Below are 22,794 nucleotides of genomic sequence, written 5' to 3'. Positions count from 1 at the left end.
TCTCTCTCTTCTTCTGCTGCTGCTCCAGCCATTGCAGGGCAGGGAAGGAAAGCGACGGCAACTTTGGTTGTTGTTTTGAATGCGCTTTTGAGAGGCGCCGGCGCCCGCTGGGGGCGGAAGATATTCCACACCGAATAGGTGTGTGAAGGCACCCTCCCTTAATATAGTGAAATAGTGCAATCCAGCATACAAGAGCGGACGATAGGACAGTCACCGCACGCACCTCGAGAGTGGAAGTTGTTTGATCGTTTGTTAGGCAAGTTAAAACCCGACTGTTCGCGAACAGCCGAATAACCCGGTTCCGGACTTACAATAGACGCAACATCATGATGCTGCTGCTGTCGCGAAACCGTGGTGGCGACGTGCGCCGAGAGAGTAATAATGTTCAATTGGGAGACAGACCTGGCTAGTGAAATTATAGATCGCGCCCACTGCCATTCCTCTGACCCCATGAGACTATTTTCTCTCTTCTTCTGCTGCTGCTCCAGCCATTGCAGGGCAGGGAAGGGAAAGCGACGGCAATTTTGGTTGTTGAATGCCGCGCCCAGAGGCGCCGGCGCCCCGCTGGGGGAAGATATTTCACACCAATATGTGCGAAGGCACCCTCTCCCTTAATATAGTGAAATAGTGCAATCGAACATATAAGGGCGGACGTTTTCATCACCGTCTCCCACTCGGTGTGTGTGCAGATTCTCGGATCATTTTGTAAAGTATGCTCGACCCCGATTGATTGACGGTCTCCCGGTGTGCAAGTTTCTGTAGTATTAAATCGACCCCCGATTGACTTTGACTGTCTCCATTCGGGTGTGCAAGTTTCTGTAGTATGCTATCAAATCGACCCCGATTGACTTTTGACGGTCTCCCATTCGGGTGTGCAAGTTTCTGTAGTATGCTATTAAATCGACCCCGATTGACTTTGACGGTCTCCCATTCGGTGTGCAAGTTTGTAGTATGCTATTAAATCGACCCCGATTGACTTTCACTGTCTCCCATTCGGTGTGTTTCTGTAGTATGCTATTAAATCGACCCCGATTGACTTTCACTGTCTCCCATTCGGGTGTGCAAGTTTCTGTAGTATGCTATCAAATCGACCCCCGATTGACTTTGACGGTCTCCCATTCGGGTGTGCAAGTTTCTGTAGTATGCTATCAAATCGACCCGATTGACTTTGACGGTCTCCCATTCGGTGTGCAAGTTTCTGTAGTATGCTATTAAATCGACCCCGATTGACTTTGACTGTCTCCCATTCGGTGTGCAAGTTCTCTGTAGTATGCTATCAAATCGACCCCGATTGACTTTGACGGTCTCCCATTCGGTGTGCAAGTTCTCTGTAGTATGCTATCAAATCGACCCCGATTCACTTTGACGGTCTCCCATGCGGGTGTGGAACTTCTCTGGTATGTTGTATAATATGACCGAGGTGCCCCTACCCTTACTATAGTGAAATAGTGCCATCCAGTGTACAAGGGGACGCTTTCATCACCGTCCCACTCGGTGTGTGCACATTCTCGGATCATTTTGTATAGTATGCTATTAAATCGACCCTCGATTGACTCTGACGGTCTCCCATTCGGTGTGCAAGTTTCTGTAGTATGCTATTAAATCGACCCCCGATTGACTTTGACTGGCTCCCATTCGGTGTGCAAGTTTCTGTAGTATGCTATCAAATCGACCCCGATTGACTTTGACATCGTATGTTCCCAAATTGTGCAAGTTTCTGTAGTATTATTAAATCGACCCCATTGACTTTGACGGTCTCCCCATTCGGGTGTGCAAGTTTCTGTAGTATGCTATTAAATCGACCCCGATTGACTTTGACTGTCTCCCATTCGGGTGTGTTTCTGTAGTATGCTATCAAATCGACCCCGATTGACTTTGACGGTCTCCCATTGCAAGTTTCTGTAGTATGCTATTAAATCGACCCCGATTGACTTTGACGGTCTCCCATTCGGGTGTGCAAGTTTCTGTAGTATGCTATTAAATCGACCCCGATTGACTTTGACTGTCTCCCATTCGGGTGTGCAAGTTTCTGTAGTATGCTATCAAATCGACCCCGATTGACTTTGACGGTCTCCCCATTCGGTGTGCAAGTTTCTGTAGTATGCTATTAAATCGACCCCGATTGACTTTTGACGGTCTCCCATTCGGTGTGCAAGTTTCTGTAGTATGCTATTAAATCGACCCCGATTGACTTTGACTGTCTCCCATGCAAGTTTCTGTAGTATGTTATCAAATCGACCCCGATTGACTTTGACGGTCTCCCCATTCGGGTGTGCAAGTTTCTGTAGTATGCTATTAAATCGACCCCCGATTGACTTTGACCGTCTCCCATTCGGGTGTGCAAGTTTCTAGTATGCTATTAAATCGACCCCCGATTGACTTTGACTGTCTCCCATTCGTGCAAGTTTCTGTAGTATGCTATTAAATCGACCCCGATTGACTTTCACTGTCTCCCATTCGGGTGTGCAAGTTTCTGTAGTATGCTATCAAATCGACCCCGATTGACTTTTGACGGTCTCCCATTCGGTGTGCAAGTTTCTGTAGTATGCTATTAAATCGACCCCGATTGACTTTGACGGTCTCCCATTCGGGTGTGCAAGTTTCTGTGGTATGCTATCAAATCGATCCCCGATTGACTTTGACGGTCTCCCATTCGGGTGTGCAAGTTTCTGTAGTATGCTATCAAATCGACCCCGATTGACTTTGACGGTGTCCCATTCGGTGTGCAAGTTTCTGTAGTATGCTATTAAATCGACCCCGATTGACTTTGACGGTCTCCCATTCGGGTGTGCAAGTTTCTGTGGTATGCTATCAAATCGATCCCCGATTGACTTTGACGGTCTCCCATTCGGGTGTGCAAGTTTCTGTAGTATGTTATTAAATCGACCCCGATTGACTTTGACGGTCTCCCCATTCGGGTGTGCAAGTTTCTGTAGTATATTAAATCGACCCCGATTGATTGACGGTCTCCCATTCGGGTGTGCAAGTTTCTGTAGTATGCTATTAAATCGACCCCGATTGACTTTGACGGTCTCCCATTCGGGTGTGCAAGTTTCTGTAGTATGCTATCAAATCGACCCCGATTGACTTTGACGGATTCGTGCAAGTTTCTGTAGTATGCTATCAAATCGAATTGACTTTGACGGTCTCCCATTCGGTGTGCAAGTTTCTGTAGTATGCTATTAAATCGACCCTCGATTGACTCTGACGGTCTCCCATTCGGGTGTGCAAGTTCTCTTGGTGCATTTGAAGTATGAGTTGAGTTTAATGAAGTTGATTTCGTCATAGGCACGGTGCTGTGCTGTGCCATTCCAACCAACCCAACCCCAACCTGTTAGCAAACTCCCCTACAATACAAGAAGGAAGAGGATTTCTTATAGTCTAATAAACAATCTCATCATGACCAAATACAGTATCTAACACAGGGGGGTCCGGGGGCGCAGCCCCGGTTAGCAACTAACCATTTGCAGATTGCATTTATCTCCCTGAGAATAGTTAGCAATTATCCATTTGATTGCATTATCCAGGTTAAGGGGGGGGTTGTGTGGTTCCATATCACCAGATTTATTAAAAAACTCTACGTCAGGCTAAACAGTTTAGGCTAGATAGTACGATACGATACGAAGTCATTAGTTAAGAGGTGAAAGAAGATTATTAGGAATTGAAGAAAAAGGTGGTGAAACTGAAATACAGTAGGAGTAGAAAGAATCTGGGCTCAACCAGATCGCTTCATCTTTCTTATTGGTGTTTTGTCTTTGTTCTGCTCCCTTGGGTCGTCAGACCTTTGTATTAATATTGGTTTATTTATATAATGCTGCTTATTATTATTTTTTTTGTTATTGTTGGAGTTAGTGAGCCCGCCCAGGTCCTTGTGTAACTGGGAGGGTAGTCACATTTTTTTTTGGTGTTAGTTAAGTGTTAGTTGTGTTAGTCTAAAGGTACACTGTATGCCAGGTTCTTAGTGGAGCTGGTTGGTCACTCTCATCTTTATTCCTCTAGTAATGTTTTATGTAGAAATGTGTATATTGAGGCAGGAGGTGGTTCAATTACTTCTTCCTGTCTATATTATTTTTCCAGTTTTGATATGTTTCTGTGTTAAGTTCAGTCACTTTTTTCCAAATATTTACAGCTTTGTTGTGTATATCTACATTGATTGCTAAGAGGTTTGCTCTCTTGTGTAGCTGTTCATTATTGATGTGGTCTGTATATTTTATGTTATATATAAATCTGAGGGCTATATTTTGTACTGTTTGTAACCTTTTAATGCACGTTTTACTAAGGGTGTTCAATGGGATGGGTGGGTAGTCCATAATTGATTTGACAAGGGCAATATAAATCTTTCTTTTGTTATTAATGCTAAGGTTCTTAAAGCGTTTTATTTTTGATAATCTTATTCTTGCCTGTCGTTCTTTATCTTTTAAGTATGTTATATATCCTCTTTTTGTTAGTTTTAATCCAAGCATCCTGCCTTCAGTGTCGTATGGGTATAGTTCCTGGTCGACTATTACTGGACTTGTTTTAATCTTGGCTATTGGTATTATCTTGAATTTGTTCTTATTTGTCCTGATTTTCCATTTTTTCTCAAAATCATTTATGTTTTTTATCGCTCTTACCGTGTAGAGTGCCATAAATTGAGTTGATTTTCCTGGGTATGATACTATTTGAGTAATATCATCAGCAAACATTACATATTCACTAAAGGGGGTAGGTTGAGGTGTGTCTGAAGTATAAATTGTATATAGTGTTGGAGAAAGGCATCCTCCTTGAGGTACTCCACTCTCAAGATTAAACATAGTTCCTAAAAAGTTTCCAATTTGAATTTGTGCTCTCCTATCATCTAAATAGTTACACAATATTCTTAGCATGTATTCGTTAAGTCCCAGTTTTATTATTTTATATTTCAAGCCTAAATGCCCAACTTTATCAAAAGCCTTAGAAACATCCCTTAAAATTATATTGATCTGGTTACCCTTGCTTTTTTCTATTGCAATTATTTCCGTTATTATAGCTATTGCAGTTAGGGTATTTCTATTGGGCATAAATCCATGTTGTCTGTTGTTAGTTTTCCCATGTTGTGTTAAAAAGGCTATAAGTCTTGAATTTAATATTTTTCCAATAGTTTCCCGGTAATTTCTAATAAAGATATTGGCCTGTAGTTTAATATTTCCTTATTGTCCTTACCCTCCTTAGGAATAAATATCATTTTAGCATATTTTAGTTTGTCTGGAAAGTAACCAGTTATTAAGCATGCGTTATAAATGTTTAATAGTGTATTTAAAATGTTTTCAGGTAGATTCATGATCATATTTCGTGTAATACCTGTGAGCCCAGGGGCTTTTTCCTTAAATTTCCTCAGACAGTGCATCATTTCTCCCATGGTTATTTGATTATTAGGTAATAAGTTATAGTCTATATATTGCCTTGGGGTGATTCTATGTATTTGTCTTCCCATTTCTTCTTCTATCCTTTCTTCGTGTTCACTATCAAAATCTTCATTTTCCTCATCTGATATTTTAAAACTTTTACCCATTCCCTTTGAATGCTGACTCTTGTTCATTTTCCTCGTGCAATTTTGTTCCATTTTGGTCTTTAATGTATGGTGTTTTTGCTTGTTGTGCCCCCTCATCTTGTTTATGGAAGTCCAAAATGTTTTTGTGTCTTTAGTCATGTCAGCCGCCATTATAATATCATTCCATTTTTTATTGTTTGCTTCCTTACATGCGTCTTAATTTTATCTGTAGTGCTATCTGTGTCGTATATAGTGTTACGAACCCTCCAGCACTACGAAGCACGCCATCTATTGTCCTGATCTACCTACCCAGCACCACGAGCAACGCCATCTAGGGACGAGACACGAGTATGACTCGTCTTAGTTACCACCGAGGTTTCCCTTCTCCCTATCCTGGTTGTTGCGTCACCTCCAATTCGAGGAGAGAGCACTTGGCTCTGGGAAGTGACCACAGGATCATCTATCCTCTAAACCTACGTACGTGCAGTGACTACCTACCGTCTTCTACAATACTCAGCCTTACTCGTCAGCCATCTCAGCTCCTCACTTAAGTACTAGTATCTCTTGTATTAATTTCCCCACGTCCACTTGCTTCGAGATTGTTTTATGTTTATTAATATGTATATACTGTTAATGTTTAGGTTAAGTTTGGTTAAGGGTAATTTATAAGCTGAATATTTTGTTAAGGGATTTATGGTACTCTATTATATACAACGAAAACTCGCATCCTTTGTCTACCCTTTTATAGTCCGATTGTCTTTGTTTTTTGTTGTTACCTGTTGGGATCTGGGTAGACGTATAACTATATTCTAAATCCCCAACTCGTAACAAATGGCGACCGTGACAGGACACGACCTTAAGTACCATATTCCTTCCTCCCTTGTTACTCAGTGTTAATTATTCCTCCCAGTCACTTCTGTTCACAATTGCTTTACGGTGGTTTAAAGTTCCTTCATATGTGTTTGCATATATTGGTATTATCGTACAGTAAGAGTGACAGACGTAGGATATTAGGTTCCAAGTGTCATAAGGCTTACCTGTTATTACACGTGGCAGTTGTGTAGTAAGTCTTATCGAGTGTAGGGAAGAATCCGGATCTGTTTAATGCCGTACCCTCACTCCAGAGTAGGCTGTTCCATAGTCACTAGTTTACGGTGAAGTGATATCTTGGGACGCCCCGCTCTACCAGGACCCCATAATTATAAAGCCTCAATTATTGTTCTTCTCATTATCTCATTCGGGGTCAATAATAAAGTAACTCAAGGGTTGTTTATCCGGATCTTTATATTAATGCCGTAATACGCCCTTCCTGTTTCAAGTATCTTTCCAAGTCTCTTATCCTTATTTAAGGATCTTATCAGAAGAACAATATTCATAAGTGTAATTTCCCTAGGTATAACTTGGGTAGTTTCCGGGACTTTCTGGCTATCCACTGCCGTGATATTTTCTAGGGTAATCCACTTATCTTATCTTTTGGACCATTATTAGTTAATTTATCCTATTTTTCTAACAATGGCCACTCAGGTTTTGATCTCTGGTGATTTTATTGAAAACTCTTCCGTAGCTAAATTACGTAAGTTAATATCCTGAAGAAAGAATGGAAAGAAATAGCCAACTATTATAATATCCCATTTTCACAGCAACTGACTAAGGAAATGTTAAAAAATCATGTGATTGAAGTGCTGGTTCAACATGAAGTTTTAAAAGAATCCGCTGTTGACAGATTAACGCCCATGTCCAAGAAACTTCAACCACTATCCACCACCCCTCCTCACTCAGAAGTTGCTTCAGGTCTGGCTAGCCCTCAACAAGAAACACAACGAATAGACGCCTTAGAACTGGAACGAGCTAGGTTCGAGTTCCAAATCAAAATGAAAGAACTCGAGTTGGAGCAGGAGTCGGAACAGGCCAAGTTGCAGCATGAAGAAAAGTTGGAACAGGCCAAGTTGGAGCACAAGTTGGAGCATGAGGGAAGGTCGGAACAGGCCAAGTTGGAGCATGAGGAAATGATGGAACGGGCCAAGTTGGAGCAGGAGGTTAGACTGAAAGAACTACAGGTAAGAGAGATAGAAGTCACCTTAACATCGGAGTTTAGATCAAAGGAAGTGGCATTAAGAGAGAAACTAGCTGCTTTTAACCCTGCTACTGCTTCTTCCCTTGTTCCCGGGTTTGATGAATCCGATATGGACGGGTCATTTAGGACTTTTGAGAAAATAGCCGGGAAGAATGAGTGGCCAAAGGACCAGTGGGTGTCAGTGTTAGTTCCTAAATTATATGGTAAGGCTCGTAGAGTTTATAACTGTTTTGACCAGACTGATGACTATGATAACGTAAAAAGAATATCCTCACCTCTTATGCTATCACGCCAGATGGATACCGGCAGAAGTTTCGTAAACTAACCAAAACCATTTTCCCACACCTTTGTTGAGTTTGCTCAAGAAAAGCTTAGGTTTTAAGAAGTGGTTAGAGGCTACAGAGACCTCCACATTTCAGGATTTGTTAAATTTGGTAGTCCTGGAGGAGTGGAAGAGCAAGATACCATTTCACATCTTGAAGCATGTGGAGGAGCGTGGAGAGGTTAATTTAGGGCGTGCTGCTGAGCTGGCTGATGCGTACGCTTTGTTGGTGGAGTCACTGGGCAGTAGAGAACGTGGTACTTCCCGACATGTTAGGTCCTCCTCTGATGATAACCTTGGGAACGTGAGTGGTAGGTCGAAAGGTCCCACACCTACTCCCCGATGCAACCAAGCTTACTTGTTCTTACTGTAAAAACCCAGGCCATACGATCCAGAATTGTAAACACCCAAAGTGTCGAATTGCTAAAAGTAGTTCCCTGGATCCAAGTCCAAACCAATAGCAAATACCAATGTGGAAAGGCCCCATCAGGATCTCTTCTCTTCATTCACCTATGAGGAAAAATTTCAATCATAGAGGGGTCTCGTTCTTTCCTATTCGTATACTACGTGATACGGGCGCAGCACAATCTATCCTCCTGTTTAACGTCATTCCCGATATATCTACCGCATTTACTAATGAGAGTGTTCTAATTTCAGATCTCTCATCCCATTCTTCCTATCCTTTAGCTAAAGTGCACCTCCAATGTCCCTTGATTACTGGGGAAGTGCAAATAGCCATAAGGAAAGACCCAATGCCTGTGTGCGGCATTCATTTATTATTGGGTAATGACTTGGTAGGAGATCTAGTGGTTCCTAACATAAAGACAGTCGACTCTCCTTACCTGTCAACTCCACCACTGACCTTAAAGAAACTATTCCTCATCTTTTCCCATCTTGTGCTGTCACCCGGTCACAGAGTGTGCGAAATGGGCCCTCTTCGTCTAAAACCACCTCTAATATTTTCCTACCCACAGAAGATCTGTACAATAAGACAATTAGTAAGGATGAGCTCGTTAAAGCCCAACAATCTGATCCATCTTTGACTAAACTTCATCATGCAGCAGTTGAGGGTAAAGATTTTAACACCCTTCCGTGTTTTTATTATCATGAAGGGATTTTGATGAGGGCCTATAGGCCCCCTGAGCTTGCCCAGCTAGACACGTGGTCTGAAATACATCAAGTGGTAATTCCCACCTCAGTCAGACCAGCATTAATTGCCCTTGCCCATGATGGTATTTCAGGACATTTGGGAATCCTGAAAACATATAAAAAGCTCCTCCAACACTATTATTGGCCTGGACTTAGGAAGGATGTGTCAAAGTACCTAAAATCTTGTCATATTTGTCAAATGGTAGGAAAACCAAATGAAAGTATACCAGCAGCTCCCATTAAGCCCATCCCAGCATTTTCTACACCATTTGAAAAGATTGTTGTGGATTGTGTGGGCCCATTACCAAAGACTAAGAAGGGAAATCAATTCCTGCTCACAGTTATGGATACCAGTACACGCTATCCTGAGGCTTTTCCCCTTAAAAGCATCACTTCAAAAAACGTAATCAAACATCTTTTGCACCTTTTCACTTCAGTGGGCATTCCTAAAGAGATCCAATCCGATCAGGGCACCAATTTTACGAGCAATCTTTTCAAACAGGTGATGAAAGACCTCAGTGTGGACCATTGTACATCAATGCTCAAAAAATACTGTATAGAACACCAAAAGGAATGGGATGAAAGCATAGACTTGTTACTCTTTGCCATCAGGGAATGTCCCCAGGAGTCATGGGGTTTCTCCCCGTTCGAGTTACTATATGGGAGACAAATAAGGACCTCTTAAAATAGGTAAAGGAGCAGTGGTTTGACACTCCATCTATTAAGCTTCGCAACAGTTTCCCAATACATTGACACTTTAAGGGACAAATTAACTGAAGTCCGAACCATTGCTCAGTCAAACTTAAAAAGTCCAAGAAAATGGTGAAGTCCCAACCTAAATTAGTTAAAAGATCATTTTCTCCAGGTGACAAAGTGTTACTCTTCTCTACCCATTCCAGGCTCTCCCTCAAAAGCAAGTTTACTGGTCCCTATATATAGTTGCTAATAACCATTCCTCTCAACTATATAGTCCATACTCCTGGATCGCAGAAAAGATTCACAACTTGTTCACATTAATCTCAAGGAAATCCTACTATCTATAGGCAGTCAGAGGAAGACATCCCAGAGGGGCTATAAGTCAACCTTGTATTGCATACGGTTTGTCAGGCCGGAGCCGGAGACAGATGACATGGACCTATTGGAGAATCTCTAGGACTTCCCTCTACCTAAAGAAAACCCTACTAACAGTCACATACTCAACAACTTGGATGAGTATTTTTTTGTTCTGAATCCATCTCAAGCAAAAGATCTCACTAAGTTATTATCAACATTTCCTAAAGTCACATCAGACCTCCCAGGGTTTTGCAATATACTTAAACATGATATTAAGCTAATCTCGGATGATGTACAACCCATTAGGCAATCAGCCTATCGACTAAATCCACAAAAAAAAAAAGAGATTATGAAAAAGGAGGTAGATTTTTTGTTAAAACATAACTTAGCTGAGCCTAGTACCTCCCCCTGGGCTTCACCTTGCCTTCTCATTCCAAAACCCGATGGCACTTTTCGTTTCTGTACTGATTATCGTAAAGTGAACCAGGTCCACTGTCTCAGACTCCTACCCTTTACCTTTGATTGAAGATATAATAGACAGCATAGGCTGTGCCAAATTTATCAGTACGGTGGACTTATTGAAAGGATATTATCAAGTGGGACTCACGGATAGGGCCAAAATAATCTCGGCATTTATAACTCCATTTGGTCTTTTCAATATTTGGTTATGGCGTTTGGCTTTTCTAATGCTCCGCCACATTCCAGAGGGCCATCAACTTCCTAATTCAGGACCTAGGTGGGACGTTCGCCTACCTGGATGACCTGGTGGTGGTGTCGGACAGCTGGGACGAACATGGTGCGTTTGGAGATACTGTTTGCACGACTGCAAGAGACTGGATTCACCATAAACCTGGCTAAATCTGCTTTTGGCCGGGCCTCAGACTTACCTGGGACATATCGTTGGGCATGGTATGGTGAGACCCAAGGACGCAAACGTTAGAGCCATCTTGTCCTTCCCCACTCCAAGGACGAGGAAGGAACTCATGCGCTTCCTGGGGATGTGCGGCTACTACCGTCGGTTCTGCAGTAATTCTCCAGCGTGGCCGGACCCCTCACAGACCTTACCAGTTCTGCGGTCCCTTACATCTGGAACCAGAGGTGCGACCAGTCTTTCCACCGCCTCAAAGCCTTCCTTGCCTCCAAGCCTGACTACACCTCGCCCTTCCATCTGCAAATCGACGCTAGTGGTGTCGGAGTGGGGGCTGTGCTCCTACAACCCGACCCAACCACTGATGTTCTTCACCCTGTGGCATATTACTCCGCCAAGTTGAAAAACATCAGACCAACTACTCGACCATAGAGAAGGAGGCCTTGGCTCTGGTGTTGGCAATAAAGAAGTTTGAATGTTACCTCCAGTCTTGCCCACAAACAACCCTAGTCTTCACCGACCATAACCCACTCACGTTCATCCAAACCAACAAGACCTCCAACCAGCGAATCCTCGCTGGGCTCTCCTCACCCAGCCCTATAACCTGATTGCAGACTCCTTATCCCGAGCTCCAGTGGAAAAGCAGCTACTCTCCAGACGCACCAGGTGACCTCCTTCGCGCCCGCGCTACGGAGGTCTTTGGAGGGGTGTGTTACGAACCCTCCACCCAGCACTACGAAGCACGCCATCTATTGTCCTGATCTACCTACCCAGCACCACGAGCAACGCCATCTAGGGACGAGACACGAGTATGACTCGTCTTAGTTACCACTCCGAGGTTTCCTTCTCCCTATCCTGGTTGTTGCGTCACCTCCAATTCGAGGAGAGAGCACTTGGCTCTGGGAAGTGACCACAGGATCATCTATCCTCTAAACCTACGTACGTGCAGTGACTACCTACCGTCTTACAATACTCAGCCTTACTCGTCAGCCATCTCAGCTCCTCACTTAAGTACTAGTATCTCTTGTATTAATTTCCCACGTCCACTTGCTTCGAGATTGTTTTATGTTTATTAATATGTATATACTGTTAATGTTTAGGTTAAGTTTGGTTAAGGGTAATTTATAAGCTGAATATTTTGTTAAGGGATTTATGGTACTCTATTATATACAACGAAAACTCGCATCCTTTGTCTACCCTTTTATAGTCCGATTGTCTTTGTTTTTATTGTTGTTACCTGTTGGGATCTGGGTAGACGTATAACTATATTCTAAATCCCCAACTCGTAACAATAGCCATCTGTTACTGCCGTGTCTTTCCATATACCTGTTTATTTCATTGTAATAGGTCTGGATTAATTTAACTTCTTCTGGTAGTCTGTTGTTGGGTAATGTTCTAAAGTGTGAAGTAGGAGTGTGTTTGGTTATAGATGTTTTTATTGCTGAGTGCAGTCTGTCCATTTCTGAGTCTATATCTTCTGTTGTTTTCCCTTGTAGGTTAATCGAGTGGTGATTACTTAAGTCGTCTTTGAAGCTGTCCCAGTCTGTTTTACTCATTTTCAGTCTCTTTTTTATTGGTATCTGTATGGGGCTTGTTGACAGTGTTAGTATAATTGGCAGATGGTCACTGCTGTATTATATGGTAATTGAAAAAGGCTTTGTTGTTGGTAAAAATTTTGTCTGGTGTCGATTGTGTATTGTGATTTCTCCAGGTTGGAAAGTTAGGACCCAGATGATTGATTTTCCCTAAATTTATTAATTGATTAAGGGCGTTTCCTACGACGTTATTATTTGTATTGTCAAAAATCCTATGTCTGGCGTTAAAGTCTCCTAAGATGTACATCGGATGACTATTGTTAGCCAATTTTAATAGGTCTTCTATAGGTAAGTAGTAGCAATAATTACGTCTCCTTGAGTTGTATTTATTTTTATTGCTAGAAATTCATCCTGGAAGTCATCAATTAGTTTAAATTTTAAGTTTCTTTTAACCGCTATCGCTACTCCGTCATTTTTCTCGCCCGATTTATTTCTTTGGTTTACATAATAGTTAAAGAGTTTTATGTTGTTGTTTTCTGTCTCACCGTGACTGTTTATTAGTATAATGTCAGGGTCAATTTCGCGATATATATTACTTAGGTTAATTCTCTCGGTCTTCCAGTTTCTTACGTTGTGTTGTATTATTCTTAAAGTTCTTACTGTTTGTCTATTGTCCATTATTTCTTATACTTGGATTGTGGCAGTCAGTTGGAGTGGAGACCTATCATCCTGTTTCCCGCTTCTGACTCTTCTATACTCTGACGGGTCTACTATTTTAAAGTCTTTGGCCGTAATTTTTAGTTTGTCCGTAGTAATTAGTGACCAGACATAATCTTCACTTAGGGATTTTTCTTGATATGTCCACTTGTATATCCCTCCTTCACAGTTTTTTACTATTGTCCCTCCTGTTGGTCTCGATGTTGGGATTCCATGTTTTGTTGTAGTGATAACTTTTAATCCAATTTCTTCAGCAGATTCAGGTTGTATATTGTGATCAGTTTCCATCTTATCTTCTCTCCTCCTACTCCTTTGTTCAGTCCTTTGTTATTTCTATCTTCTTTGTCACTTCTAGTCATTTGTCTGGGATCTCTATCAGTCGCTTGTGTTCCTTGTGTATCAGCTGTTGCTCAAACCTTTGTTCGTCTTGATGTAGTCTTTCTCTCAGTTCGCTTGCATATGTTGTCTGAAATAGTTTTTCGGATTGTGGATTCTCTGGAAATATCATCTCTGGTAGGTTATTCAATTTAAACATTTTCCTTAATTCCTCATTGTATGATCCGGGTGCAATGATATTGTGCAAATGTGCATGGATCATACTAATCATTACCTTATCATGTATTGGCTCACTTAGGTTTATTACTGTGGATTCTGGTCTATGAGCCTCTGACCGCCTTCTTTGCTATTTCCTTGACGTATGTCGTATCCTTCTTTGTCTTGTTCCTTTTCCTTGTTTCTTGTACTTTATCATGTTTTTTATTGGGCATGCCATTGCTAACGTCCTATGTCCTATGTATACATTCCCGTTTCTCTTACAGTTGAGACAGCCAACATGTGTGTATTCTTACATTCAGTGTAGGTATGGTCGTCGCCTGCACAATCTGAGCAGTACTTTTTTTCTTTTTCCGGACAGTCTCTCGTTGTGTGTTTCTTCATATTTGTAGCAGGAGAAGCAAGTTTGCAGACTGATGAATGTCTCCTTCTTTATTTGATGTGGTGTGACTGATACATGTTGAATATTAGAAAGCCCTGTTGTAAAACTTTCTCAGCCATTGACACTTCTTCAAACATGAGTATAGTCCTTTATCTTAATGACTTCTTCAATCTTCATCCACCTATTTTGGCGTTCCAGTTCTTCTTTCAGGTCTTCCTCCCGATCTCTTGATCGACTTGACGAACAAAAACTGATCTTTTTGCTTTTTGTTCTGGTGGCATGACAACAATAAGGCCTTCATTGTAAAATATATCTCTTGCTTCTTTTGAAAGGATTTTATCTGAATCAAAGTCATCTTTACAGATTACTTTAAAACCTTCATTGGTGCTGAATATTCTAGTTAGTGGGACTTGCAGTTTGTTGTAAGTGATTTCTGCCACTTTTCCCCTTCCAATAGAGTGTCCTTTATCTCTATGTTTTATTCTAATGCTAGTTGTCATCTTCCTTGATTACATCTAATCCTACCTATAACACAGGCCCTGCCTGGGAGCAGTGACCCCGCCCCCCTCTTGACGGGCGTCGGGCTCTGCACCCAGGTTACCTGTGACTATAGTAATATTCCAAAGTTGCCACCTACCGGTGACCCCCGACAAGGTGCCCTGCACTCATCACAGGTTCCCTGCTGATCGACCGTATCGCGAAGTCCCGCCTCCCGTTAAAAGAACGGAGTGCATGAGGGGGATGAAAAAAGGAAAGAAGAGGACTTAGAGAGTAGAAACAGCCTACCTACCACGCCACGTTCGGTCAGCCAATCAGAGCACCGCAGTAAACGTGCATGTATCACGCCACCGTGGGGCACCACTGATTGGCCAATCCAGGACGTAGACGCACGGGTAGTAGTCAAAATTTGGGTAGGCCAAATATTTGTTTTTTCCAAAGTTGGAATTTCCCGTACAATCTGTGATGGTAATTACACCGTCACTATGTTGAGTAAGTACAATCACTAGGATTGAGTGTCTTATCACAACAAAGTTGTAGACTCAAACATGCAGCAAAAGAATCAGGTCTTCGCAGCTCCGTGTCTATTTTTACTTAGGCTAGCATACCTAAGTTAAAGCAAACTCCCCTTGCCAATACAAGAAGGAAGAGGATTTCTTATAGTCTAATAAACAATTCATCATGACCAAATACAGTATCTAACATTAGTCCTGTGGCAGCCCCCGGTTAGCAAATCTTAACCATTTGATTGCATTATCTCTGAGAATAGTTAGCAATTGTCCATTTGATTGCATTATCCCAGTGTTAAGGGGTTGTGTGTGGTTCCATATCACCAGATTTATTAAAAAAAACTTCCCTACGTCAGGCTAAACAGTTTAGGGCTAGATAGTGGTGGCTGCTTGATTATTTCTTTGTCTCTTATTGGATTTCAAGTGGCTAACCTCTATAAAAATTGAGGACACCAATAGACCCCTTTGGTACTAAGGTTAGGTTAAACAGACACTTTTGTTGTGGCTGAGGATTTCGCCATCGGGGAGCGTGATCAAAACCTCCTGGCGAAAGTAGTGGTTAGGTTAGGCGGCCCGGTAGTGGTTGGTTAGTTGCCTGTATTATTATTACATATATATAAAATTTAAGGTCCCCAAGTTAGACTTTTACCACGGTCAGGCTAAACAGCTTGGGGCTGCTTGGATTATTTTCTTGGTTCTTATTGACTTCGGGTGGCTAGAACTCCTATAAAATTGGAGGACACCAATAGACTTGTACTAAGAAGTTTAAAACAGACACTTTTGTTGCACGGAGGATTTCGCCATCGGGGAGCGTGACGAAACCTCCGGCGAAAGTAGTGGTTGGTTAGTTGCCTGTATTATTATTATTATATAAAAAATTTAAGGTCCCCTGTTAGACTTACCACGGTCAGGCTAAACAGTTTAGGCTGCTTGATTATTTCCTTTGTCTCTTATTGATTTCGGGTGGCTAACCTCTATAAAATTGAGTACACCAATAGACTTTGTACTAAGGTTAGGTTAAACAGACACTTTTGCTGTAATGGAGGATTTCGCCATCGGGGAGCGTGACGAAACCTCCGGCGAAAGTAGTGGTTAGGTTAGGCGGCCCGGTAGTGGTTAGGTAGTTGCCTGTATTATTATTATTATATAAAATTTAAGGTCCCCCGTTAGACTTTACCACGGTCAGGCTAAACAGTTTAGGCTGCTTGGATTATTTCTTTGTCTCTTATTGACTTCTGGTGGCTAACCTCTATAAAATTGAGGACACCACAGACCTTTGGTGTACTGCTGTTAAACAGACACTTTGTTGTATCGGAGGATTTCGCCATCGGGAGCAAAAAATGAAACCTCCGGCGAAAGTAGTGGTTAGGGGTTAGGGCGGCCCGGTAGTGGTTGGTTAGTTGCCTGTATTATTATTATTCTATAAAATTTAAGGTCCCCTGTTAGACTTTACTTCACGGTCAGGCTAAACAGTTTAGGCTGCTTGGATTATTTCTTTGTCTCTTATTGATTTCTGTAACCTCTATAAAATTGAGGACAATTCAATAGACTTTGTACTAAGGTTAGGTTAAAACAGACACTTTGTTGTAATGGGAGGATTTCGCCATCGGGGAGCGTGTGACGAAACCTCCCGCGAAAAGTAGTGGTTAGGTTAGCGCTCCGGTAGTGGTTGGTTAGTTGCCTGTATTATTATTATTCTATAAAATTTAAGGTCCCCTGTTAGAATTTACCACGGTCAGGCTAGATAGTGGTGGCTGCTTGGATTATTTCTTTGTCTCTTATTGACTTCGGGTGGCTAACCTCTATAAAATTGAGGACACCAATAGACTTTGTACTAAGGTTAGGTTAAACAGACACTTTTGCTGTAATGGAGGATTTCGCCATCGGGGAGCGTGACGAAACCTCCGGCGAAAGTAGTGGTGGTGGCTGCCTGTATATCTCTATAAAATTTAGGCCGCCAATAGACTTTACCTTGGTGTTGGCTGCTTGGATTATTTCTTTCTGTCTGTCTCTTATTGACTTAGCCTCTATAAAATTGTGGACACCAATAGACTCTGTACTAAGGTTAGGTTAAACAGACACTGTAACGGAGGATTTCGCCATCGGGGGGCGTGACGAAACCTCCAGCGGTGTGGACTGCACCACGGTTAGGTTAGGTAGTAGTGGCTGTCTGGATTATTTCTTTGTCTTACTCAGGCTGGCAAGCCTCGCTAAAACTTTAGGACACCAATACACTCTTCTACTACCAAGGAGAGGTTGTTGGATTATTTGTTTGTCTATAAAACTTCAGGACAACAACACACTCTCTACTACCACCAAGGAGAGGTTGTTGGATTTATTTGTTTGTCTCTTACTTAGGCTGGCAAGCCTCTATAAAACTTCAGGACACCAATACACTTTAACCCAGGTTAGGTTAAACAGACACTTGCGCAATGGAGCAGGCCGCTAGACACTGCTGCGCTGCTGTAATGGAGGATTTCGCCATCGGGGGCGTGACGAAACCTCCGGCCTGGTAGGGAGAAGTCTTAATGGATCGCAGTGAGGATGCTGCTCTGCCATCTACAACACCCTGACCGGTACGTAAGTCGTCTACGAACGATTCGGTACGGCACATCAGCATTCGGGTGATCCGATTTGGGACGGAGAGCCGGCACTGATGACACGACCGAGTTCCCTTGCATGGGTCCATTCTCCGGCGGTGCAGCAAGCTGCCCGCCAGAGTCTCGTAATATCTTTGACCGTCCCAATGCGAGCCGTACGCGGTATCGTTGCTTCTCTAGCCGGATGCTGCCTTAGAGGCTTTCAGGCATAATCCCACGGACGTAGCCTCGCTCCACTGGCCGATCGACCAAGAACGGAACCATATGTCCGACCTGCCGTTCCTCGTGAGCAGGACTACTATCGCAACGACCTCATTTTAACAGTAGGGTAAAACTAACCTGTCTCACGACGGTCTAAACCCAGCTCACGTTCCCTGTTAGTGGGTGAACAATCCAACGCTTGGTGAATTCTGCTTCACAATGATAGGAAGAGCCGACATCGAAGGATCAAAAGCGACGTCGCTATGAACGCTTGGCCACAAGCCAGTTATCCCTGTGGTAACTTTTCTGACACCTCTTGCTTAAAACTCCTAAAGTCAAAGGATCGATAGGCCTTGCTTTCGCAGTCCGTATTGGAAAATCAGGATCAAGCCAGCATTTGCCCTTTTTCACGCGAGGTTTCTGTCCACGCTGAGCTGGCCTTAGGACACCTGCGTTATCATTTGACAGATGTACCGCCCCAGTCAAACTCCCCACCTGATAATGTCCTCGAGCGATCGCGGCGGCGCAGCGCCGCCTTTCAGACGCGGCCCGGCGCGCCGCTGTTAGCGCCGGCCGGAACCGCACGTCCACTGTCGGCCCTTCCGCCGCTTAGGGCTAGAAAGAGGAGACTGGGAGACTCCCATTCCGTCTCACCGAGTAAAGAAACGATCAGAGTAGTGGTATTTCACTGGCGGCCGCCCACACGGAGGCGGAACGACCTCCCACTTATGCTACACCTCTGATGTCTCTACAAAATCAGACTAGAGTCAAGCTCAACAGGGTCTTTCCCGCTGTTTAGTGCAGGCCCCCCCTGCCTGTGGGTTCGCTAGATAGTAGATAGGGACAGTGGGAATCTCGTTAATCCATTCATGCGCGTCACTAATTAGATGACGAGGCATTTGGCTACCTTAAGAGAGTCATAGTTACCCGCCGTTTACCCCGCTTGGTTGAATTTCTTCACTTTGACATTCAGAGCACTGGGCAGAAATCACATTGCGTCAACATCCATCAAAGACCATCGCAATGCTTTGTTTTAATTAGACAGTCGGATTCCCTGGTCCGTGCCAGTTCTGAGTTGATCGCTGGGCGCCAGCCGAAGTGGGATTGTAGTGAACCGAACCCCGCCCCCCGCACCTCTTACTACAAGAGCTTTGGAGGGACGGCGAACACCGCCGAGAACACCACGCAGCCTAGCGTTCCACGGAAGGGCCGGAGGTACGCCGGTCCGAGCTCGGTTTAGAGAGGCGCTAGGCCACCGCCGCCACGAGGAGCGCACATGTGCGACATCATCCTCGCCGGACGAACCACGGCAGTTTGCCCTAACGTCCCCACCTCGCCCAGTCCTGCGCCGAACCCAGGCCCGCTCACAGGCCCGACTGGCCCCTCAGAGCCAATCCTTATCCGGTTACGGATCTAATTTGCCGACTTACCTACATTAGTCTATCGACCAGAGGCTGCTTACCTTGGAGACCAGATGCGGTTATGGGTACACAGGCCCGAAAAGCAGACGCCGAAACGAGTTCCGAAATGCTGCCTGGGATAACCACCTCATTTTCACGGACCGGCGGTGGCACTCGACGCCGCAAGAACCGCGGCGCTCACGGCTAACCGTCTTACCAACGCTCTCTCTGAATGAGAGATTTCTAGGCCACGGCGCCTTAAACAGAAAAGAGAACTTTTCCGGACCACCGGTGGACGCGAGCTGGTTTCAGTTGTTAGGACCCTTCGCGGGCATGTAGCATTCCCAAAGGGCGCACACACACCCGCTAGGTTCCAGGCCTGGTTACGGAATAAGTACCGTATTCCCTTTCGCCACTCATCCTTTGGCCTTTCACTTTGTTAGACTGTGTTATATAAGACCGAGGTAGATAGATAGATAGAACCCCTACTTAGTTGTAGTTGTTCTTCTTCTTCTTCTCTGCTCGTGTTGCATTTGCCTCGAGCGTGGATCAGGCCTTAGCCCTGGGCTTAGGAGCGACTAACCCATGTCCAACTGATGTTCACATGGAACCCTTCTCCGCTTCGGTCATCAAGGAGTCTCTCTCGAGTATTTGCTACTACCACCAAGATCTGCACCAGTGGCGGCTCCAGGCCGCCCACGCCGAAACCCTTCAGCGCCACCACCTCCTACTCACCGGGCTTCGAGACCTCGCCTTGAGAGCGAGGCCGGTAGTGCGCCCGGCGGTCGAGTATCGGAGAATGCTTGAGCGCCATACCATTTTAAGGGCTAGTTGCTTCGGCAGGTGAGCTGTTACACACTCCTTAGCGGATTCCAACTTCCATGGCCACCGTCCTGCTGTCTATAGCAACCAACGCCTTTCAATGGGATCTGAATGAGCATTCATTTAGGCCCCTTAACTCGACGTTTGGTTCATCCCACAGCGCCAGTTCTGCTTACCAAAAGTGGCCCACTAGATACTCAGATTAGTCGCCGGAGCTTCATCCCTACAAGCAAGCTCGGCATCTCACCCATTTAAAGTTTGAGAATAGGTTGAGGACGTTTCGTCCCCAAGACCTCTAATCATTCGCTTTGCCGGATGAAATTCACCCTGCGAGTTCCAGCTATCCTGAGGGAAACTTCGGAGGGAACCAGCTACTAGATGATTCGATTAGTCTTTCGCCCCTATACCCAGCTCCGACGATCGATTTGCACGTCAGAATCGCTACGGACCTCCACCAGAGTTTCCTCTGGCTTCATCCTGGCCAGGTATAGTTCACCATCTTTCGGGTCCCAACATATATGCTCATGGTACTTGCCGACTGCCCGCGAGCCTGCCCCGGTGCGCCTCCGCCGTTTACCGACGGCCCGCTTCCGGGGACGGACAGCACCGCGGCGTCTTGGCAAGTCCCGGGCCTGCGCCCCCCCCTCCCATGAGGGGAAATTAAATTCACCACGCCCTGACGCACTTCCACCACACGCAACGCCCAGAGACGGGAGTATCTCACCCTCGCTTGTCGCGCGCGGGCGAATGAGGCAGCCGGGTCAGGATCGCCCAAGACGCACCGGAGAGCCTCGCATAGCTGCCCGGCGCCACTTTCTATTTCGCCTTTGGGCTTAGTGAGCCCATTGACTTGCACACATGTTAGACTCCTTGGTCCGTGGTTTTCAAGACGGGTCGGGTGGATCACCGACCTTTGCACACCGCGAGTAAAACCGCCGTAAGCGCGGTAAGCTTCCTTCTCGACGACCGCCGCAGAGGGCAGCCAGGACAGGAACCCCTCGTCACATGGGGTCTCCCCCAGACGAGCTGAGAGAGAGTCAGGCGGCGAGGCACCAGTCCCGACCGCCTTCGACGTCCCCGCCGCAACGGGTCGCTGGTGACCTACCATTTAGTAGAATACTCGCCGACGCTACAGCGCGGAGGGGGCGCGCCCAAAACATTTTGGGTCGCCAATTACAACACCCACCCAGCCGACAGCCGACGCAGCTGAATCCCTCAGTTCGACCTTCGAGTTTCCACCCGTTTGGCTCTTAACGGTTTCACGTACTCTTGAACTCTCTCTTCAAAGTTCTTTTCAACTTTCCCTCACGGTACTTGTTCGCTATCGGTCTCGTGGTCATATTTAGCCTTAGACGGAGTTTACCACCTGCTTTGGGCTGCACTTTCAAGCAACCCGACTCTACAGAGAGGCCCTTTCCGACCGTCCCATCTGTACCCTCACGGGCGCCGCCATACGGGCCTGTCACCCTCCATGGGCAGTGGCCGCTTTCAAGCTTGACTTAGACGGTATGGGACGGCGTGCTGGACCCTCTGAAACGCAACACCCCTCGTGCCCGAAGACATCGAGGTTATGCGCTGGGCTTTTCCCCGTTCAGTCGCCCTTACTAAGGGAATCCCTGTTGGTTTCTTTTTTTCCTCCTTATTAATATGCTTTAAATTTGGCGGTAGTTTCCCTACTACGAGGTCGATCGTGGTCTCATCATCCTTAGGGGGAACAAGTTCCCCCACCACGAAGCGGAAGACGCTCTGCCACCGACTTTCTTCACCACCGACATTACCAGGCAGGAAGGTTTGAGGGGCTTGTCGCGGGGGTACCAGCGGCCATGGCGCCGGCACTCCCACCCCTGACTCCGTTCCTTCTCATTGAGTGGTAAATAGCCAATAGGAAAAGTGTTCCAGCAGAACATCTCTCGCAGAGTCATATACACACACAGTTTTAATGCATATACGCTCGTGTTCCGCCCTTACTCGGCCGCACCTTTGCCGCTTAAACTTTGACCTCTTTCCCCGTTCCCGCATGCCACAGCAGTGGCACTTGTTTATCCGGAGAAAGAGAGCGAGAGTCGCAGTATTAATTGGCGTGAGCGGCCTTTCCGGCTGCAGAACTAGTGCTCTATCCCGGCGAGCGCCGCTATGAGGCGCAACACCGTCTTTAACGCGTTTAGAGAGAACTCCCCCTGCCTCCCTCCCAGTCATGAGATAGACGTGGACTCGTGGCGAACTCTCAAAGAGAACGCCCACACCGCGTCTGACCGTGGGAGAGGGTGGAGGAGCGCGTGAGGAAGAGCACGGCGTCACCCAAGCATTCTCATCTCTCTGCCTGCACCACTACATGGTAGACTGCGGGCCCAGGCGCACTCATCAATTTAGGTTCCACTGCAATGCATGCCAAGCACACTTTTCGAGGTGATAGACGAAATTCCGGCGGGGCTTACTTAAAAGATATCCGACCCGGTTTCGTTTCCTCTTCGTGGGATGGAGTGCCTCTTAGAACATGTGCAGCATCAGCCATGAGCGGCCGACCGGCCATTCGTGTCTCTGTGGACAGCAGGCAAAAGAGCCTCCAGTTATTTGAGGGCGACAACTGTCGCTTGTTGTGGTTG

General features: G+C 45.1%; 1 non-coding gene across 1 annotated transcript; it reads right to left on the bottom strand.

Annotated features, from left to right (window-relative positions):
* Positions 1-17,663: 17,663 nt before the first annotated feature.
* LOC121865909 lies at positions 17,664-21,878 on the bottom strand. The gene has a single exon (XR_006088855.1). It is a non-coding gene; the product is annotated as a large subunit ribosomal RNA (ribosomal RNA).
* Between the last annotated feature and the right edge of the window lie 916 nt (positions 21,879-22,794).

This window comes from Homarus americanus, unplaced genomic scaffold (assembly GCF_018991925.1).
Source record: "Homarus americanus isolate GMGI-L3 unplaced genomic scaffold, GMGI_Hamer_2.0 scaffold50022, whole genome shotgun sequence".
In the NCBI taxonomy this organism is placed as follows: domain Eukaryota; kingdom Metazoa; phylum Arthropoda; class Malacostraca; order Decapoda; family Nephropidae; genus Homarus; species Homarus americanus.
The sequence above is the reverse complement of the archived record's forward strand: the minus strand, read 5'-3'. Positions and strand labels throughout refer to the sequence as shown.